Below are 19,660 nucleotides of genomic sequence, written 5' to 3'. Positions count from 1 at the left end.
TAATGGTTCGTTGTCATTCGCTTAATGGAGATTCATTGTGCACATGATGACACATATATTACAATATAATACAACAAATTTACATTTACAAAATTTCTCATTCCGAGACCCCAGTAAGAGCCTATAAAAAAATTCTCTGTTACGGTATTTAACCCTTCCTGGGGTCATCTGTGGCAGAACGCTTCACATATGTTTTTACACTAACGCTAATGCATACTCATCACTCCTGCTTGGAGAAAGAATGAATATTTGCCATGGTGTGACCTTTGTTCCATCTGTTTTCTCTTTTGTGCCCTGAAAACGGATCGATTATTATGTAAAATTATGCTTACAAAAACACCAGCGTCCCCATCTCATCCTCCAGCTTTCACCTGGGAAGTGTGACTCAAATTCATATTTCTCCTGAGCAGTTAGCAGACATGCTATATTAAAGCCAGGTGTCGAATGGAAAACCCTTCGGTGTAACCGTATTTCAGGTGCCATTTTCTCCGGGGTCTGGATCGCATGCTCCAGTGAAAGAACTGGCTGGTACAGTTCACTGTGCTCCGGCCTCCTTTATTGAAGGCAGGCTGTGTCATTGTGGAGCGCCAGACAAATCAAATAACTGAGCGTTAGAAAACGGAAAATGTCGCTTGAAGGAGATGAGCACTGAGAGCTAGCCTAAAGAGCTCTCGCTGTTTAGCTCGACGCAATGCTGTGCGGCTTTGACTTTTCTCTTTCTGATTGAGGTCAAGTTAAGGAATGGAGAGAGAGGGAGAAGGGAAAAAGCAATCCGCACATTTTCTGCCTCATCTTTTAGACGTGTACTCGAGTTACAGCAGGAGAAATGGTTGCGGTCATTGGCTGAATAGACTGGACTGCCTACTGTGAGAGGAATCGAGACCCTCAACCCCATCGCCACCACCACCTCCACCATGTTAGCACGAAGGGCCGTGTTAGCGGGTCAAATGGAGTGTAAAATCTACGCCGACGGTGCTGTAGATAATCTGTTTCGCCTTAACTCACTTCTCATCCAGTGTTCTTTTTTCCTTTTGGCTAAAACAGCCAAGTCTCACTGCACTGTGTGTTTGTGTAGCTGCGCTCATATCGCACTTTTGTTTGGCCCTCAAGAGGAAACTCCTGCAGGGGCGTAGCTGGGGGGGGGTCCTGGGGTGCCCGTGACCCCCCCTTTATTGGACCATACATTTTTTCAATAGCCGCATAAGAATATTAGAAAAGCGCCCACTGTAATTTTTCTAACATTTTTTTTAAAACTAGATTGTCACCTCAGCTTCATTAGGGTTTCTATAGCCTTGTATGGACTTCCTGTGGTTTGGGCGCAAAAACCCAGTTCTGTGCAAGCGCAACACTAGAAAGCGTGTTCAAGCTGCCAGTGTAGCTGCAGTCTTTTAAGGCCAAGTTTACATTAGACCGTATCTGTCTCGTTTTCTTCGCGGATGCACTGTCCGTTCACATTAAAACGCCGGGAAACGGGAATCCGCCAGAACCCACGTATTCAATCCAGTTCGTGTCTGGTCTGGTGCTGTGTAAACATTGAGAATACGTGGATACGCTGTGCTGAGCTCTAGCTGACGTCGTCAATGGACAACGTCACTGTGACATCCACCTTCCTGATTCGCTGGCGTTGGGATCACACACACAGCGTCTCAGTCCCGAATCATTGCTCATGCGCTTCACTCGCGCGCTACGCAGGGCCGGAGTGCGCACCCTCCAGAGGGCACTCGCTGTTCAGGGCGGAGTGATTTGGAGCGCAGGAGGAAGCGCTGAGCCGCACTGAGGTTTATTTACACATTTCAACCTCCTTCAGGCGCTTAAACTCAGTGAGAACATGAACATCACAGCCAGGTGTGTTTATCTGCTGGAGAAGGTGTTCGCTTGCCATCCTTCCACTTGCAAGTGGTGAGTGACTTGCGCATGCCCGATATGCACTGGGATCATGTGACGTGCCGTCTAATTAGTCATGTGATTAGCGTATCCGTGTATTGGCGTTGCTGTGTGCAAGCGAATCGTGTATTGGCGTTGCTGTGTGCACGCGAATCGTTTTAAAAACGTTAATCTGATGATCCGCTGATTCGAAATAATGTAAACAGGGCCTTAGTTGCGAATTACGAGTATTTCCTCTTGTGTTAATAATTCGCCATGTCAAAACAAGTGAAACTTTCCTCCTTCTTTCGACGTGAAGAGAGGTAAGCGATTTATTATATATATTTTTTCCGTCAAAGTTGCATTTTGTGGCTTTAAGTTTTAGTGCCGTTTTTAGAACACAACATCAAGAAAACGTGGAAGAAACAGCAATAATGGAAGAACCGGTTTCTAAGCTACCTAAAACTAGCAATGGTAATTATTTTTTGTTTCATATATTTCATAGTTCTATTCTAGTACTAAGTGAAATTTTTTATGATAAAACAGACTCAAAAAAAATACATCATGGCCTTCGGCAGACCAAGAAACACCGGCCCAAGCGGCAGTTGCTGCTGAGTGAGCTTGGTTTGCTTATGCTATGGTCGCTGTTGTTTGGTTTGATAGAATCAGCCCAAAACATTAGTACGGTCAGTAAGCTCAACCATTCTTTTTGGCTGATGTAGGCTTTCTTGATTTGCCAGAAGAAATAATCTTGAAGATTATGAAGCACCTACCGCTCTCGGCAGTGTTCCATAGCTTGTCGAATACCTGCAAAAGGGTGCTGCAGCTATCTCACACCGCTGTGTTATGGAAACGTTTCACGTTAGAAGATACAGGACGTCCTCCTTTCGACACCATCCATAGTTTTAAGGGCATTTTTGAGAGGCATTGTACTCATTTTCACCATCTTTATTTTAACAGCAATTTTCAACATTTCACCTTTCATCCATCCATCATCTGTGGCCGCTTATCCTGTTCTACAGGGTCGGAGGCAAGCTGGAGCCTATCCCAGCTGACCATGGACGAGAGGCGGGGCACGCCCCGGACAAGTCGCCAGGTTATCGCAGGGCCAACACAGAGACAAACAACCATTCACACTCACGGTCAATTTAGAGCCACCAATTAACCTAACCTGCATGTCTTTGGACTGTGGAGGAAACCGGAGCACCCGGAGGAAACCCACGCAGACACGGGGAGAACATGCCCTCGCCGGCTCGAACCCTCTTGCTGTGAGGCGACAGTGTTAACCACTACACCACCGTGCCGCCACCATTTCACCTTTCAGTTTAGTAAATTCAATCTTACACAAAGCGCCAGTGTAGCTGCAGTCTTTTTAGTTGCAAATTATGAGTATTTCCTCTTGTGTTAATAATTCGCCATGTCAAAACAAGCCAAACTTTCCTCCTTCTTTCGATGTGAAGAAAGGTAAGCAATTTATTATATATATATATATATATATATATATATATATATATATATATATATATATATATATATATACACATACATAGGGCCATTTTGTCAACAAAATGGCTGACTCTGCTGACTCAGCAATGCCGCATTTCGCTATATTTGAAGAAGAAACGATAAACCAATTGAAAGCTGCAAGCGAAAATGAAAATCCCCCAAAAAAGTAAGAGTTTTTGACTTTCCATGTTTAAGAAATGGGCCGCAGAAAGACAAATAAATGACTCTCTAGTGGCATGTGAATGCTGTGAGTTAGACAAGGTCCTATCACAGTTTTATGCAGAAGTGAGGAAAGAAAACAGGGAAAACTATGAACCAGACTCTCTTAAAGTAATGCAGGCAGCATTGGATCGGCATCTGAGACAAGAGAAATATCCGGGATCGATCCTGAAAGATGTTAAAATCCTGTCCAAAATCCTCGTGTCGTGTCGCCGTGTCATGATGAAATACGCTTTAGAAACGGATTCAAATGTGCAAGATAGTCTTGCGCCCTGATTGGTTCAGAAAATGTGAATGACAAATGTTGTGAACTTGAATGGCTTCCGAAGTATGAATTTGGCCCTATATAATATAAACAAGTAATTGTATGGGGCCAAGTAAAATTAAGGATCAATTTCACTCGTGATTTCAAAGTTTTGAAATTGCCCGAGTCGCAAGCAATTTTCAAAACTTTGAAATCACTCGTGAAATTAATCCTTAATTTTACTCAGCCCCATACGATTACCTATACAAATTATATATGTTATTTACCAGCTGGGAGGTCCATATGGTGAAATACCGTGACTGAGGTCTTGAAAGTACTGAGTGAGGCCCTCTGAGCCAAGGTCACGGTATTTCCCCATACGGACTGACCTTTAGCTGGTAAATAATATATTAATTTTTTTCTTTACCAAATTCTAACAAAAAACGAGAGCGCCCGAAAGGGAAAACTGAGCCGAGCTGCCATTTTGAATCCTCATTCACGGCTGTAACGCAAATGGCTTCCTCCTCGGTATACAAGTGCACTTCCATGGCAGGAAAAAAAACTACATTTTGCCGCCTATGTAGTCCCCTATTTATACAAATAGGAGTCATTCAGGATTCAGTCATGTTTTTGCTCGGCGTTAGCAAGTTACAGGTTTTATCTTTCTCCTGAAATGTTTTCTTTTATTTCTTCTTCCTCAGGGTAGTAAAACTCGCTTTCGCCGTGAACACTGTCGTTATCGCTATCCATGCTGTAAAATTAAAGCTATTATATGGAGAAATGCTGGCAAAAATGTACAAGATTTTTGATAATATTATAAATAAATCTTATTAAAAAAAGATAAATGTTGACAAAAAATTGTACTATGTTTGTTGTTGTGAACAAACGAGTTGCCAGAGGTCTGTAACCGGGGTCCGTGTTGTAGGATACGGACCCGCTCGCCAGCCAATCAGAGTGCAGGATTTGATGAAAACTGCACTGCGAGAAAAAAAAATAATTTTATATATATATATATATATATATATATATATTTTTTTTTTCCCCATCAAAGTTGCATTTTCTGGCTTCGAAGCTAAGTTTTAGTGCGCCGTTTCTAGAACTCAGTTCTAATGGACTCAGGCTGCCAGTCAGTGTGCCGCCCCCCCCCCCCCCCCCCCCCCTTTGAAAAATCCTAGCCACGCCCCTGTCCTGAGGTGAGAAAAGGAAAAAAAATCCGGTTCCGTCCGGTCTGGAGTTTCCACGTCATGTTTTTGCGCCAACTTGCCTGTCTCGCGCACCATCCGGCGCGCTCCCCACTCCTGCGCGCGCGTGCATGCGCGCGTATGTGAATGCGAGTGTGACTGCGTGTGTGTGCGCGCGCGCGCTCTGCCTTCCTCACCTTTGGGTTAGCTCAGCTGCTCTGCCCGCACCGGAACAGCGGCGGCCGCGCGGACACCGGGACCCGAGCGCCAATAAAAGCTGCGCTCCGACTCGCACTCACATCACGGAGGAGCCACAAGCCGAGCTTTATCTTTTATACACACACACATTTATTTATATATTTATATACACACACACACACACACACATACATACATATATATATATAAATACACACGCACGCACGCACACGCGTCTTTTTCCTTTGCTGCGTGTTTTCTTTCACCACTTACCGAAGAGGACAGGTTACCATTACCCGGCCGGAGCCGGAGCCGGTACCGGTCCCCCCCACTCGTTCTCCCGGGCTGCCACTTGTCCGCATCTTTTCTCTTTGACTCTGAGAATAAACCGGGCAGAAGTGAGTCAGACTTTACCGAGTTGAGGTGACCCGCTGCTGCCGCCGCGGCTCCCCGAGCTCCCACAGCGGGGCGGAGCTGGACTGGGCGGACTGGGTTTGTACCGCAGCCTCGCGGCTCGTCTTACCGGAGAACGCGCTCGCGCTGCAGCGTCCGCTCCCGCTTCTTCTTCTGAAACTCGCGCACAGGTAAGAAAAGTCCGCGCGCGCCTGTGTGCCTGCATGCCTGCGCGCGCGTGTGTATGCATATGTGTGTGCGCTTTATTCCCGGTGTTTATTCCGGTTTATGCGGCTCCGAGTCGGGCTTGAACGCAAACTTTTCAGTTATGTGTTCACACACACACACACACACACACACACACACACACACTGTTTAGAAGTTTCACACACAGCACAAACTAATCTTTAATGTTTAGAATAAATAAATAAATAAATAAATAAATAACTTTTACCTGTTTAGTAAAACGGTGTGAAAATAAAGCAGAATGAGGGACAGCTCGGAGCTAATTGAAGAACGGATCTAATAAACCCCGGCAGAGAGAGAGAGAGAGAGAGAGAGAGATCTGCTGCTCCGGCTCGCGCGCGTATGGAACGGAAACTTGTAATTAGCGCGTGCGCCGCGTGTGCGTGGACCTTCTGGAGCCGCTGGTTTGTAATTATTATTATTATTATTATTATTATTATTATTATTATTATTATTGGTTTGTTTTGGGGTGTTTTGTAGTTTGTTATTCTGTGAAACTGATTTTCTCCTCTCCATCATGTAAAAATTCACGGTTTAAACTTTGAACCGGAACTAAACCCACTTGCTTGCAAACAGAATCAGCATCATCGACTTTAGAGATACAGTGCAAACATGTCTGGGGTCAAATCATACTAGATACACGTGTGAAATTAAAGATTTCACCCGGTTTTGCCCCAGTGCATTGATTATTATAGATCAAGGAGGTGTTTGTGCACTGTAGATTACACACACACACACAGAGACCATGCACTGTCAGTGAAACGCATTAAAAGTTGGCAGTGTTGACCTTCAGGGTTCGATACATGGCATGACTTCAAGCCAAAATTCATTCTCTCTGGTCTAGACAGCATACTCAGTGAGCATGTCTATGTCTGTCTCACCCTCAGCACTGTGGCAAACAGGGGGGCTAAATCTTTTTCTTTCTTTCTTTTCTTTCATGAAAGCCTTTGAGTTTTTTCATGAGTAAATGTAGCTGTTTTCTTTCAGTGAAGAGGAAGGGAAACAGTGTAAAATGGATGCACTTTCTTTTAAGCAATAAAGGAAAACGCTTAATTTCAATCTGTACGTGATTATTCACACGTAATAACCCAGTAGTAAATACCTTACCTGCATGGCACTTAAGTGGCACGTCATGTTATCTGTGCCATATATGTGATATTTCATGCCGATCATATTTCACAACGCTTGCCATTTTGTCGCCAAGCTCTGGCCTCCTAAAAAAATGTTTTGAATTCATGCATGTGTGAATGCGGCCTGTTTGAAGCCATACCATTAGCATTTCAAAGTGGCCCCTGCGCGTTTCAATAGGAGACACTCCAGCCCTGTGCCCTTTAGTTTTAGCGGGCCCTGTGGAGCGGGGTGGGTTAGGAAGCGTGCGCGTCACTTTCTCCCTTTCTTTGTGTTTCTGTGTGAAAACACTGTCCCATCCTGTTCGCTTCAGAGGGGAACTCTCCCAGGCGTTCTCCATTTTCCTTTGAGCCGTCTCAGTAAGTACGGCACACATTGTCAAGGAAAGCAAAATAATTTGTGAGTTGCATAAATGGCACTCAGAAAAAAAAAAAAAACATTTAAAACACACTCACACTCGTTCAGTTCTTAGTTTGCATAAACATGACTTTCCACATGCACCGACAGTATAATTTGTTGGAAAATTACCTGCCATTTTAACGAGAGGTTTCCAGCTCTGTACGTTTTGGACGTTTAGGTATTTTGTTCTGACGCAGTGATCCAGAATCTAAAACATGCATCTAATAACTGCATCATTGTGACCATCTGCTCCAGAGAAAATCACTGTTTCTTTTTCTGAGAGGCCTGTCACCACTTTTCCAAAGCTGCACGTTTCAGACTGTTTTCACTTGCATTAAAATGTTTGGAGATCAGTGGAGCTGTTGGATGTGTTGGGTTTGTGTTTTCTTTTAATGTAAAGATATTGTTCTATCTTTCAATGGAGCGAGTGTTTTTCTCGTCTCTGCACATGGATAGGTGGAAATGCACGAAAAGGAAACAGTGCAGTAATATGCTTTAGAGCTAAAGCTTTTAGTGAATGCTGAAAGCGAATATTCAGTTCAAATCTAACAATGGGGAAGCTTATAGAGCCATAACAAGGAGTAGTCGTGTTTATTCGACAGTAAGGCTGTGGCTTCACTTCTAAGGCAGGAAAATGTGGTTCGACTCAATCATTTGCATTGGCAGGCCAAATAAAAGCTGTAAGTGGTGTACGCTGTTGATTTAGACACCATCATCCTTAATATGTTCGTACACGAACGTCGTAGCGGGTGAAAGCCCGAGCACGTGAAATGAAATATGCGTGTGAGTAGTGCTTCACCCGACTTTCCTGCAACACCGGCCTTTCAGTGCTCAAGTAAAGAGAGGGCACAAGTGATCAAGCAGGAAAGGGAATAGCCCGTACGCAGAAGTGGAGAAAAAGTGATTATACATAATCAATGCCGTTTCCTTACAGCTGAGCCACGCACGGAGCAATGTAATAATCTCAGATCAGACCGTTTCTTCCCCCGGTTTTACTCAGCCATGTGTTTGCAGTGCACTGCATTTCAAATCCATGCTGTGCTCACGGGTGCTTATTGTATTCAAGAAAATAAACACAGCACAAATATTGTATTTTATGAGACATGCTTAAAACCGGGGCCTTTATCAATTTTTTTTTTTTTTTTTTTTACAACAGGCTTTATTTTTATGATTGCTAATCAGTCATTGTAAGTTTGAACACTCAGGACCTGGCAGTGCCCATTTTGTTGTGTTTTAAAGCATTTGTCAGCTTGTCGAGTGGTTTCGCAAACAGGGGAGAAATGGAGGTTCATGCCCTGCTGCTTTAATTAGCTTGAGGAGTAGAACAGTGGAGAAGGGAGATGAAATGAAAGAACAGTGTGTTTAGAGGAAATACGTCCATGTCATGGCCAACTGCTGGTTCTGATATATATATATATATATATATATATATATATATATATATATATGAATGCTAATCTAATTTATTAATGCTACCACTACTATCGTTCTCAATGCTACTGCTACAATATTATTATTATTATTATTATTATTATTATTATTATTATGGCTCTTTCATATAGGGATCATATTCGTGTTGTGTATATTGTATATTTCTTTCGTTTAAAGTTAGAGATTAAACTCCTTAATCTTCAGACTAGGGCGCTGATGTTTATTTAAATGCAAATGAAATACACAACGATGTTCTCTTCTGTGAATTTGCAGTGACATCATGACAACTTTCTGTCTCATCTTTTCTGAGAAAAAAAATATTTAAAAAAATCAATCCCTCTGTCACGGAACAGAAGTAAGACGCTGAAGTAAACACTGGCTGTGGCCAGGTAGAGAGAGAGAGAGAGAGAGAGAGCGAGAGGAAAGCTGGGGTGGCAGTGAGAATTTGCAGACAGCTGCCAGGGAGAAGGGGTTGTGTCTGTACCGGCTTTCACCACATCGCATCGCATCCACACTTAAAAGCCCCATTTTCAACGAGACAGACCTGTTATTTCAGGCCGGTGAGGTGAGATGGGCTGCAGCGTAATTTCCCCCCGCAACGCTGTCCTTGACAGATGTGAGAAAAAAGTAAGCTAGAATGTGAAGAAAATGTAGGCGCCATACAGCGTTTGAAGTTTTATATTATTGCTAGCGGGTCTATAATTCTTTTTTTTTCCCCCCCTCCAAAGAAGTTCTGAGGGAATAGAAAATAGCAAATTGTAATCGGTGAAAATTCTGCTTGGCACCATTCATCACGAGCTGGTTTCATTTTAAAACTGGCTTTGCACAAAAAAAAACTTGTCCTCTGTGGTTGCTGAGACTGTTCAGTACGACTGCTCTGGCTGATCCTGCCGCTTTGTTGTTGTTTTTTTTCCTTCGCGCTCATCTTGAACTATTTCGATTTGCCCTGCCGATGCAGACCCTGTCCAGTTAAATTCACCTTGCCATACAGCGTCGCTTAATCCTCAGTTTATCCCAAAGCTCATGCTCTTCATAGATAAGGCTCCTGCAAATGAGTAATCCAAGCTGTGGGAAAAGGTTTGAGCTGCTCATTGGGCACGGGCCTTGCTTTTTTGGAAGCCACACCAATATTAGTAATGGGTTTAGACAAATTTTGGCAAGCGGTTATGAAACATTAAGAGTTCCCATGATTACTAAATAAAAATGTAAATCGCCCTGCATGTAAAGTGCACTGTGTAGGCAATCGAGTTTGTGGAAGCACTCATGATATGAGTGTTTGCCTCTTTTTCTCGGGCTGCTTTAATAATTTTCACGCTAATAAGGCATACTCGAAGGTCGCATTGGTTTACATTTACGCGAGTAGCATATCCGGTATAAACGGTGCATTTGCATTATCCCACGAAGAAAGGACAGAAAGAAGAACGCGCCGTATCCGCATCCGTTTAAAGGTTGTGCAGTTTCGCTAGTCGTACCGTGTATCCAGAGCTGTCAGCGTAAAACCGAGTCTTTATTTTAGTCGAACATGTTGAACTTCGCTCCATTTTAGCTTCATGTTAGACGCTAGCAAATCCAGCGGATTTGCGTAGCGCAAATCATGCTGAGCCGTCACAGATCAGGTCGCGATAACTTCTGCCATCTTTGGCTTTCGGACCCTGATGGATTAATAGGAGTTTATGTTTATTAGATTAATAATTTTTTAAAAAAATATTACAAGCTATGTTTTATATGAATAAGAATGGTTTATTTTAATTTATATAAGAGAAGATTTTTTTTTAAATAAGAAATGTCATATAGAGATTCTACTGTACTGCATGTAGTTAACACATGTAGAAGAGACGCTGCTTAGTTTTAATTATTTAATTCTACTTACAGCACTACAAGCAAAACCAGCATTTTTCTTTGAAGCGTTACTGCTCTTCCCGTGAGCTGTTTTGAATAATTAGTGTTTTTAAAATGTACAGGCTGGATCACAGTAGCGCTGTCGTTAAAGTCTCGAAGATCCTGCAAAAATCTCGAATAATTGTATTTTGCTTTGTTTATGAATTTAGTTTCTTGTACAGTCCAGATTGTAGGTAAAACTTAACTCGGGTAAAGAGTAGACATGAACACGAGCACACGTTGTCTTCATTAAACAAGTCCATTGATGTCTGCGTTACCCAGGTTATACTCTTCAGCTTTTCTTCTGAACTCTGCAGCGGTATAAGTAAATTGTTCAGCTTACACTGCAAAAAATGGCCTTTCAAAAATAAGAAATAAAAGATTAAAACAAAGCATATTTGCTTGAATCAGGTGAAAAAAATCTGCCAATGGAACTAGTCAAATTTGACTTGGTAAGATTTCTTAAAGTAAGATGAAAAATCTAACCTGTTTTTAGATGAAATAATTCCAAAATAAGATTGGGGAACTTATTATGCGAGATCTGATTAACTCAAAATAATCAAAATAGTTCTTATAACAAGATCATACTTCTTACATTTAGCCATTTTTTTGGGCCTTTTCTACCTTTATTGGATAGGACAGTGTAGAGACAGGAAATGAGCAGGAGAGAGATTGGGAAATGACTTCAGGTCGGAATCGATCCCAGGTCCCCGGATTTATAGTATGGCGCCTTATCCACCTGAGCCACAAGAATGCATTTTGGGGCACTAGATTCAAAGATTTCAGTAAAGTTCATTTATTCCCAAAACAAGCATACGGTACTTTGTTGTTGTTTTTTTCTTGAAACACGACGAACCGCATTTGACAAATGTCCAAAATGTACTTACTTGTTTTAAAAAAACCTTGTTTTATTTTCAAAGGTGCTCCAAATAAGACTTTTTCAAGACATTTTGTCTATACAAGATTTTCAAGATGGACTGTCTAAAAACTAGCCTTTCTAGCTAAATGAGGTTTTGCTTGTTGGGCAATTATGTCTTATAATAAGGGTGGCTAGATGTTTTGACTTGAAAATAGACAAATAAACTTCCTAAGATTTTTATTTTTTGCAGTGTAAATATTGTGATTTAGAATTAAAAAAAAAAATCAGAAAAGAACACATTTCGGTAATCCAGGAATATTCGTCTGACGTGCGGAATCAGTATTTCTGTAGCCAATGTTTTCTTAATCCATTTATTGTGATTATATATAATTTCCTTTTTGTTGACTTTCAGTGAAAGATCTGGCCTTTGTGGTTCTCCTGGACGGCTCCGAAATGCATTTCACAGCGAAGCACCGGTTAGCCCTAATAGTCATGGTGTTGATCTTAGCAACTCCGAACACACTTCACTCTGCAGGGACGGGACACTTGTGCCACGACGGAACCTTCTGCTTACTTTCCTTCACCTCTCATGAAGATGGCCAGGTGTTGATAACTTACAGTACAGTCGCTGATATTACTGGCTGCCTTTTGTATAATTTTATTACGAGCGAGTTTTGGTTTCCGAAACACTCGTTCTCAAGGCCTCGGGGCAAACCTCAGCAAAGCAAACAGTAACAGTTTTGAACGTGTGCATCAGTATCAGATGCTAATCTTAGAAAACCAAAGCACGGGTTGTAAATTTCAGGCATCACGCCTCTTTCCGTCTTTATCATGCAGCTGAAAGGCCAAAAACAAACTGGTATTTATTTTTGTCAGGACATAATAATAATAATAATAATAATAATAATAATAATAAACATGTCTCTTTCTGATTAGATAATAGCAGACATCACATGGACATTTCCATCGATCAGCTCAGGCAGTACACTTGCCACTTTACACAAGATAGAAGAATTTAATTCCAGACAATAACACTATATCTCTGTAATTACGTAAAAAGAAAAGTGGTTACTCCTCAGCTGAGCGCTGATCTTTTTGGATAGGGAACTGTTCCACGTGTTGCACACGCTATCACACTCAGCCTCTGCATCTGACACCATTTTACGTAGACAAACCACAGCAGTGACGTCTAGGAGACGAAGCTGCTCTTTTTGCAGCAAAGACAAGGTTTACATTTACATGCTTTTTTGACTCCGTATTGCTGATTTATAAACACAGACATCTGGGAACGCTGGCTCTGACAAAGCTGCATTGTCCCTGGCAAGGCTGTAAATGGGTTGCAGTGAATGGCGAGCTCTGTGATTCTCATCTTGACCACGGTGCAAGCGATCACGAACCGGACAACTGCCATTTCTACACCTGCTGTTGTTCTCCTGGCAAGAGATCCTGCTCTTCTGGCAGAATGAGCCGGGCAGGGCACCAAGCACTCCGGACACTCGCAGGCATTTCTAAGAGGAAAGCACTAGGACGCAGAAGACAGAGCGGTATTCCAAATAGAGCCGTTTAAATCAGCCTGACACCCCTGACATGAAACGTACTCCCATTTGAGTTCGACTGGAACGTCTACTGCCAAGTATGGGATTAATCATAAACTGACAAGCACGAGCGCGGTAAGAATTACACAGCCGTCATCGACTCTAAGTCGCAAGCCCCCCTGCTTGAAGCATAACAGGTCCAATAAGAGAGAGGCGCGATTAACCTTACCGACCACGATGGCAGGAGACGAAAAGGCGTCTCAGCATCCAGGCTGTTTCACAGCTTGGACAGGACGACTACAAGAACTTGGGTGCATTTCTTATACGTGATGCACCTTTTAATCGGTGCACATAATCAACGGCGGCAACACAAATGAAAAAGCAAGTAAAACGTTTGTCAAATTCGAATAAAGGCTTTAAAAAGCAATCTGCCAAATGTAATCAAGTCAGCTAAAAACGTCCACTGTTTGTTCGGGTGACTAAAACTTCCCACTCCATCCGAAAGCGCCACAGGCTATTTTTAACCCCGGATTTGCCGCAAAGCAGAAACGTGTCCTGAAACTAACTCTTTCAGATGAATTATAGATTATTTTAGTCATATACCATGATACAGATCTTCACATGCCGAGCAAGTGGAATGATGAATTTGGTATAAAAGTAAAGTAAGGGGAAGGATGAGAAAAAAATCATCAAGGGCATTTTAGAGATTAATCAAACCCTACATTGTGACTGGATCTCCTCAGTTTCTCCAGTGTGCTTTGGTCAATGAGTTTCACCATATTTACATTATGTCTAATCGTTGTGGTGGAAGTTAAAGCAGATACGCAGAATCTTTATTTTTAAATACATTTCTGAGTGGATAGTATCTCCATCCTTGACTCTTATATGCTGCATAAATGGGAATAAAAAAAATATATTTTTGAGAGTTAAAATCAACCGCAAAGTTGGCATTGGAGCTGCCCCGCTGAGCCAGCCAGCCCTGAGTGCGTGACGGCGCAGCGGGAACCGGTTTTAAGGCCGAGGCCTTTGACAGCTATAGACCAAAGTCATATAAATAAACATTTATGGTGAAAGTAAGAAATACCGTCACCGACTTGCTCAACTACGACTGATTTGACTTCTTTGATTGTGGGTTGACTCTCATTAAAACAGGATAGGTGTTATAACTTATGCAACATACATGTACATGCATGCATTTTCACTGATAAAACGTAAAAGGCGAATTAAATAATCAGATGAACTGAGACAATCACATTCTGAAGCAAATTAAATCATCTTATACCGCTAACTTAAACACACAATACAAGTTACATGTATTAATCTAAATGCAGGTAAACAACGTGTTGTTTTTGTTGTTTTATATCCAAATGAGAGTCGGAGCTTACCAGTCTGCGTTCTCGCTTCTTGAAGGCCGACCTTGTGGCTGATTGTTTTGAAACAATCTGACTTTCAGTTGTTCGTTCAGCTCTCCGTTCATTCGCTTCTTCCACGTAAGGGCGAAATGGCAGTGATATCCAGTGAAGAAATCAGACGGCTGCTCCACTCATTCTCCATTCTCTCCATACTGAGTACTCCGCCATTACAGCTCGGCTCAGGCAATTACTAAAACCCGGGACGGAACGGGACGTCACCGGTTTTAGCAACAACCGCAGGGAGGTCACTGCCCGAGCGATATGTCCCGTCCCGTTCCTTCCCGGGTTTTAGCAACAACCCTCGGCTCACACTCCGGGAGATCTGGTGCAACTGAACTTACTTTCCTTTTTAAAAAAAAATAAATACTTTTCTTTTCTTGTAGTTTTCTTTTCCTTTAATTATTGGTACTGCACCCTCTTTCAATACGGGCTTATAGCCAACGCTCCTCAACAGATCAGAGGTCTCATACGAGTCTTCAGTAAAATGTGCAGAGCAGAGGAGGGACCACTTCGTAGGCGCCCAATGTGCCCGTGAATTTCTCGCAAAACGCGTCCAAATCTTTGCAGTTTGAACATTCTTGGACCATGAATGCAACATAAATCCACCTTCTGTCGTGTTGCTGCACCGGCCAGCAACACATCTACATGTCATGGCGATAAATTAGCTCAAAATGGAGGATCGGAGTTGCAGTCAGCTCTGTGTTTTAGTATAGCGGAAATGGCGGTGAGACCGATAGACTTCCTGCTGTGACATCACAGACGTCAAGGTCATTCACTCAGACCGCTACCTATATGAATCACTTTAATCGTAAAAATTACTGTATTAGATTTATTGTTAACGCTTAAAACTATTCCTGTGCCATTCTTGAGGTCTCAAGGTATTTATAAACGAAAGTGAGGCCATGGTTCTGCGTATCTCCTTTAAATTACTCCAGACTCAAGATGGCGTGTGATGGTGATGTTTCTTTCTGTTGATAGCATCTGAAAGTCAGCAGCGGTCCACAGAAAGATGAAGGGGATTGCATCCTCTGAGTTCCAGTCAGTATTCGGGGATCTTCTTTAAGCCTTCAGACTTCGGCTATTTTGTGTTTCTCAATATGTCTAATGGAATTTTTTTTCTCATTGAAATTTGGTGACGCTTGCTTTATATTCATATCCCATATATTTCGCAGAACGTGTAGCGTTTTAAAGAATCCAGTGCTTCTCCAAATTGTAGGCCTGAGTGGGGGTTGATGTGGTCTGTAAAGCACAGACACAGCCATGAAGCCAACCTGAAACAGCACACAGGAAGTCTGGAGAATGTTTTACATAAAACACTTTGTTTAGTGAACTGGACAGTTGACTACGACACAATCTGACCGCGTCAGTGTTTTCTTATAAACTTGACTTATATTTTATCAAGTGAGAAATTGAACTGTTATACAGCCAGAAGAATAAAAAAATAAAAATAAAAAAAAAGCTAAAATGTTTTTTTTTTCCGTAATTATATTATGTGTATAATTTCAGCAGTGTAGTTATAGTGTACGGCTAGTACATACTGAATGTTGCGTTTTTTCATCTTATTGCTCGTAACTCAACTATTTTCGATGTTACGATAAACCAGACCGTCTTTTTTTTTTTTTTCAGTACTCTCGGTGATCCTCACATGTTTCCTCACAAGTTTCAATCAGTGAATCAGCTCTTTTCGGGATCAGCTCCGACGGGAACCGAAAGCAGGATGATATAACTTGATGATTTCGCACATGTTCAGAATATACAGCGTACTGCATATGCTACGCGCCTCGTCGGCTCATGTACGACGAGATTGAATGGAATAACTGTTTTATTCTCTCCACATTCACTGGATTTTGAGAAACCGAGCATTTTTATTGTTTTTTTTTTTTTACAAATTCAATAAAATAAATAAATAAAAACTTGATACAAAATGTCCGACCAAATAATTTCCGCATAGAATGTAACCAAACCGGCGCAATGACAGGAGCAATTTGTGAAAAATGCGATAATAATAATTCTTGAAAAATAAAAAAAGATATGCGCTTACCATCAAATACTTTCATTCCATATTTTGTTGCTTTTTTTTTGTATTTTTTGGGGGGTTTTGTTTACGGGTCGAGTTTTTATTTCGTCCTCGGTTGGTTCAGCAACACGGGCCGCCATTTTGTTTTTCTCTACTCATGGTATATGAGCTGATATCCTAGTAGTAGAGTAGCTAATCCGAGCACGCCGTTGCTCATATCTAGTGAATGTGGATAGAACAAGTTGCGTGGATGTAACTCTTAATTTTATAGGATTTGTTATGGGAATTTTCTACATCGAAGCCTAAACCTTGCCGTAAACTTCACATGGTTGTTATGTCGAGGAAACTGTTTTTAGGTTTTCTGTGGTGCTCAGTTAAGCCGAAGCGTTTATTTATCGATTTATTTTTTAAAATGGAATCAAAATTTGGTTCTTCTTTGGCATCGTCCTTAAGAACGATGTCACTTTTTTTTTAGGCGTATAAAACAGTTTAGATATCGGATCATACCAAAAAGCCTTTGCTGGACCTCACGTGTCACGTGAAATTTTAAGTTTTCAACTTCTTCATCAAGGAACTTTCAGCGAAACGTGTCACTTACTTGACTGATTTACCGTAAACATGTATCATCTTAAGGTTCGACGAGCTCATTCATAAGCAAATGTTCATTTATCAAACCTGATTAGTCGTATTTTTATTTATTTATTTGTTTTTAAATGTTTTTACGATCCCTAAATCGTTCTCATGTCCATGTGCCAGACGTATTTTTGCTCATTGCGTCTGAGTGCCAGGTTCTGATGATGTTTTCATCAGTCATTACCCGGAGCTGATTAGCAGTGAGTCTGGCCTGCGTTGGCAGGAGACAGCTCCAAATCCGAGCTCAGCAGGCCCTCGGGCTGGCCCATGTAGTCCGGTCTCCGAGCCGAGCCACTTAGCCACATTTCCGTCTGCCTTTTTTCTGTTGCGCCATGATAAGATCTCTCTGGAATGTTTCTCCCAGCTCCCGAGGTCCCCCCGGTTGTGTGTCTGGTTACTTTAGTGCAATTAAGGGAGAGATGGAAACACGCTCGATAGCATCTGAGAGAAACAGCGCTTTGTACCCAAACCTTGTGTGTATGTGGTATGTACTCTATAATTATTTATAGAACCTAATAAAATTTTGACATCGTGCCCAGGATATGTAGTGAACCTGGGATTCTTCTCTTCTGTGCTTTTTGTAAGATGATGTTGCGTGTTTGTTTTTACAATTCGACACGCTACCGAGTGGTGTACGTGTGTGGTTTTTTTTTTTGTCCTTGAGATGGGAAGCATTGTAGTCTCCATCTAAGCAATTACCTTAGCTAAACCCATATTAGTCTTAGAATTGGGTAATCTGGTATTGCCTGAGCTTAATGCATTCTGCTGCTCCAGAATGGCTTCTTGTCCTCAATAACATATAAGTAGATGTTGATGTCTTAGATTTCAACCATGAACAAACAAAGTCTTGGAAAGGCATCACCTCTTTCTCCGTGACACAACATGCTTTTTACACGGGCGACGTTTTTTTTTTTTAAAAAACCCTTTTATGAAACATGTGCGTCAGTAATTTTCTACCTATACATTTTTCAACGAAGTAATAAACTGGATTATTTAAAATATAATATTTAATCCCCCAAAAATATGTCTTTGAAGCATGTCATTCAACTCATGCTAGGCTGACCTGTTAGCTAGGCTTAATTAAATAACATCGCTAACTGCAATACATCGTTACTGAGATTTATTAGATAATCTATCTCAGCTTTAATACGTAACACCCAAACCGAGTAGATAAGACACATTGATTGTTCTGCATCAGTGTGTCTTATCTGCATTTCACGCTCTGCTTTTTTCGATTCAGACCCGACAAATTCAAAATAAAGGAAAAATAAACCTTCACTGGCTATATCGCTAACTGCAACACGCCAAAGCGAGATTCGTTTTTGCTTGCTGTGTGCGCAAGGCGAATCATTTTCTGTGCATGGAACCGACTCCTAAGTTTCAATCAGTGAATCAGCTCTTTTCGGGATCAGCTCCGACGGGAACCGAAAGCAGGATGATATAACTTGATGATTTCGCACATGTTCAGAATATACAGCGTACTGCATATGCTACGCGCCTCGTCGGCTCATGTACGACGAGATTGAATGGAATAACTGTTTTATTCTCTCCACATTCACTGGATTTTGAGAAACCGAGCATTTTTATTTATTTTTTTTTTACAAATTCAATAAATAAAAACTTGATACAAAATGTCCGACCAAATCATTTCCGCATAGAATGTAACCAAACCGGCGCAATGACAGGAGCAATTTGTGAAAAATGCAATAATAATAATTCTTGAAAAATAAAAAAAGATACGCGCTTACCATCAAATACTTTCATTCCATATTTTGTTGCTTTTTTTTTTGTATTTTTTGGGGGGTTTTGTTTACGAGTCGAGTTTTTATTTCGTCCTCGGTTGGTTCAGCAACACGATCCGCCATTTTGTTTTTCTCTACTCATGGTATATGAGCTGATATCCTAGTAGTAGAGTAGCCAATCCGAGCACGCCGTTGCTCATATCTAGTGAATGTGGATAGAACAAGTTGCGTGGATGTAACTCTTAATTTTATAGGATTTGTTATGGGAATTTTCTACATCGAAGCCTAAACCTTGCCGTAAACTTCACCTCAGTCACCACAAAGAAATGGTTTTATGCTTTTAATACCGAAAGGAAAAAAAAAATCACGTAGCTTTGATATTAAAATTAGGATGCTCAGCGTTAATCAGTATGATTTTTTTGGAAATAAAATTATAATGATATTTCTATTCTGTAAGGCTTTTATAAGACCTTCTGTAATATTTATAAGATAAAATATTCCAGAAACCTAAATAGCCTCCTGATAAGCCTGATATATCTGGACTTACATAATGAAATATTAGGTGCTCGCTGAGTCCGTAGTTCTCTGGGTAGCAGTGCGGTTGGTTAGTTAGTTAGTTAGTTAGTTAGTTAGTTAGTTAGTTAGTTAGTTAGTTAGACTCGCTGTTATCACAGGTTAAATAATAATAAAATAATAATAATAATAAGTTCAACTTATATAGTGCCTTTCAAGAAACCCAAGGACGCTTTACAATTATAGACAAAGAAAAAAAATAA

The 19,660-nt window shown here is 41.2% G+C and overlaps 1 protein-coding gene across 9 annotated transcripts in view; it reads left to right on the top strand.

Annotated features, from left to right (window-relative positions):
* Window positions 1–5,187: 5,187 nt before the first annotated feature.
* The window catches only part of adgrl2a (adhesion G protein-coupled receptor L2a), a 244,320-nt gene continuing 229,847 nt past the window's right edge, over window positions 5,188–19,660 (top strand). For 5 of the 9 annotated variants that reach the window (XM_060941577.1, XM_060941578.1, XM_060941581.1 and 2 more), the window contains exon 1: window positions 5,188–5,795. The gene's annotated coding sequence lies outside the window, so the exon portion shown is untranslated. The remainder of the gene's footprint in view (window positions 5,796–19,660) is intronic. The other 4 variants (XM_060941582.1, XM_060941576.1, XM_060941575.1 and 1 more) reach the window with 1 other exon arrangement.

This window comes from Neoarius graeffei, chromosome 15 (assembly GCF_027579695.1).
Source record: "Neoarius graeffei isolate fNeoGra1 chromosome 15, fNeoGra1.pri, whole genome shotgun sequence".
Classification (NCBI taxonomy): Eukaryota; Metazoa; Chordata; class Actinopteri; order Siluriformes; family Ariidae; genus Neoarius; species Neoarius graeffei.
Note: the sequence above shows the minus strand (reverse complement) of the source record. Positions and strands in the feature narration are given on the sequence as shown.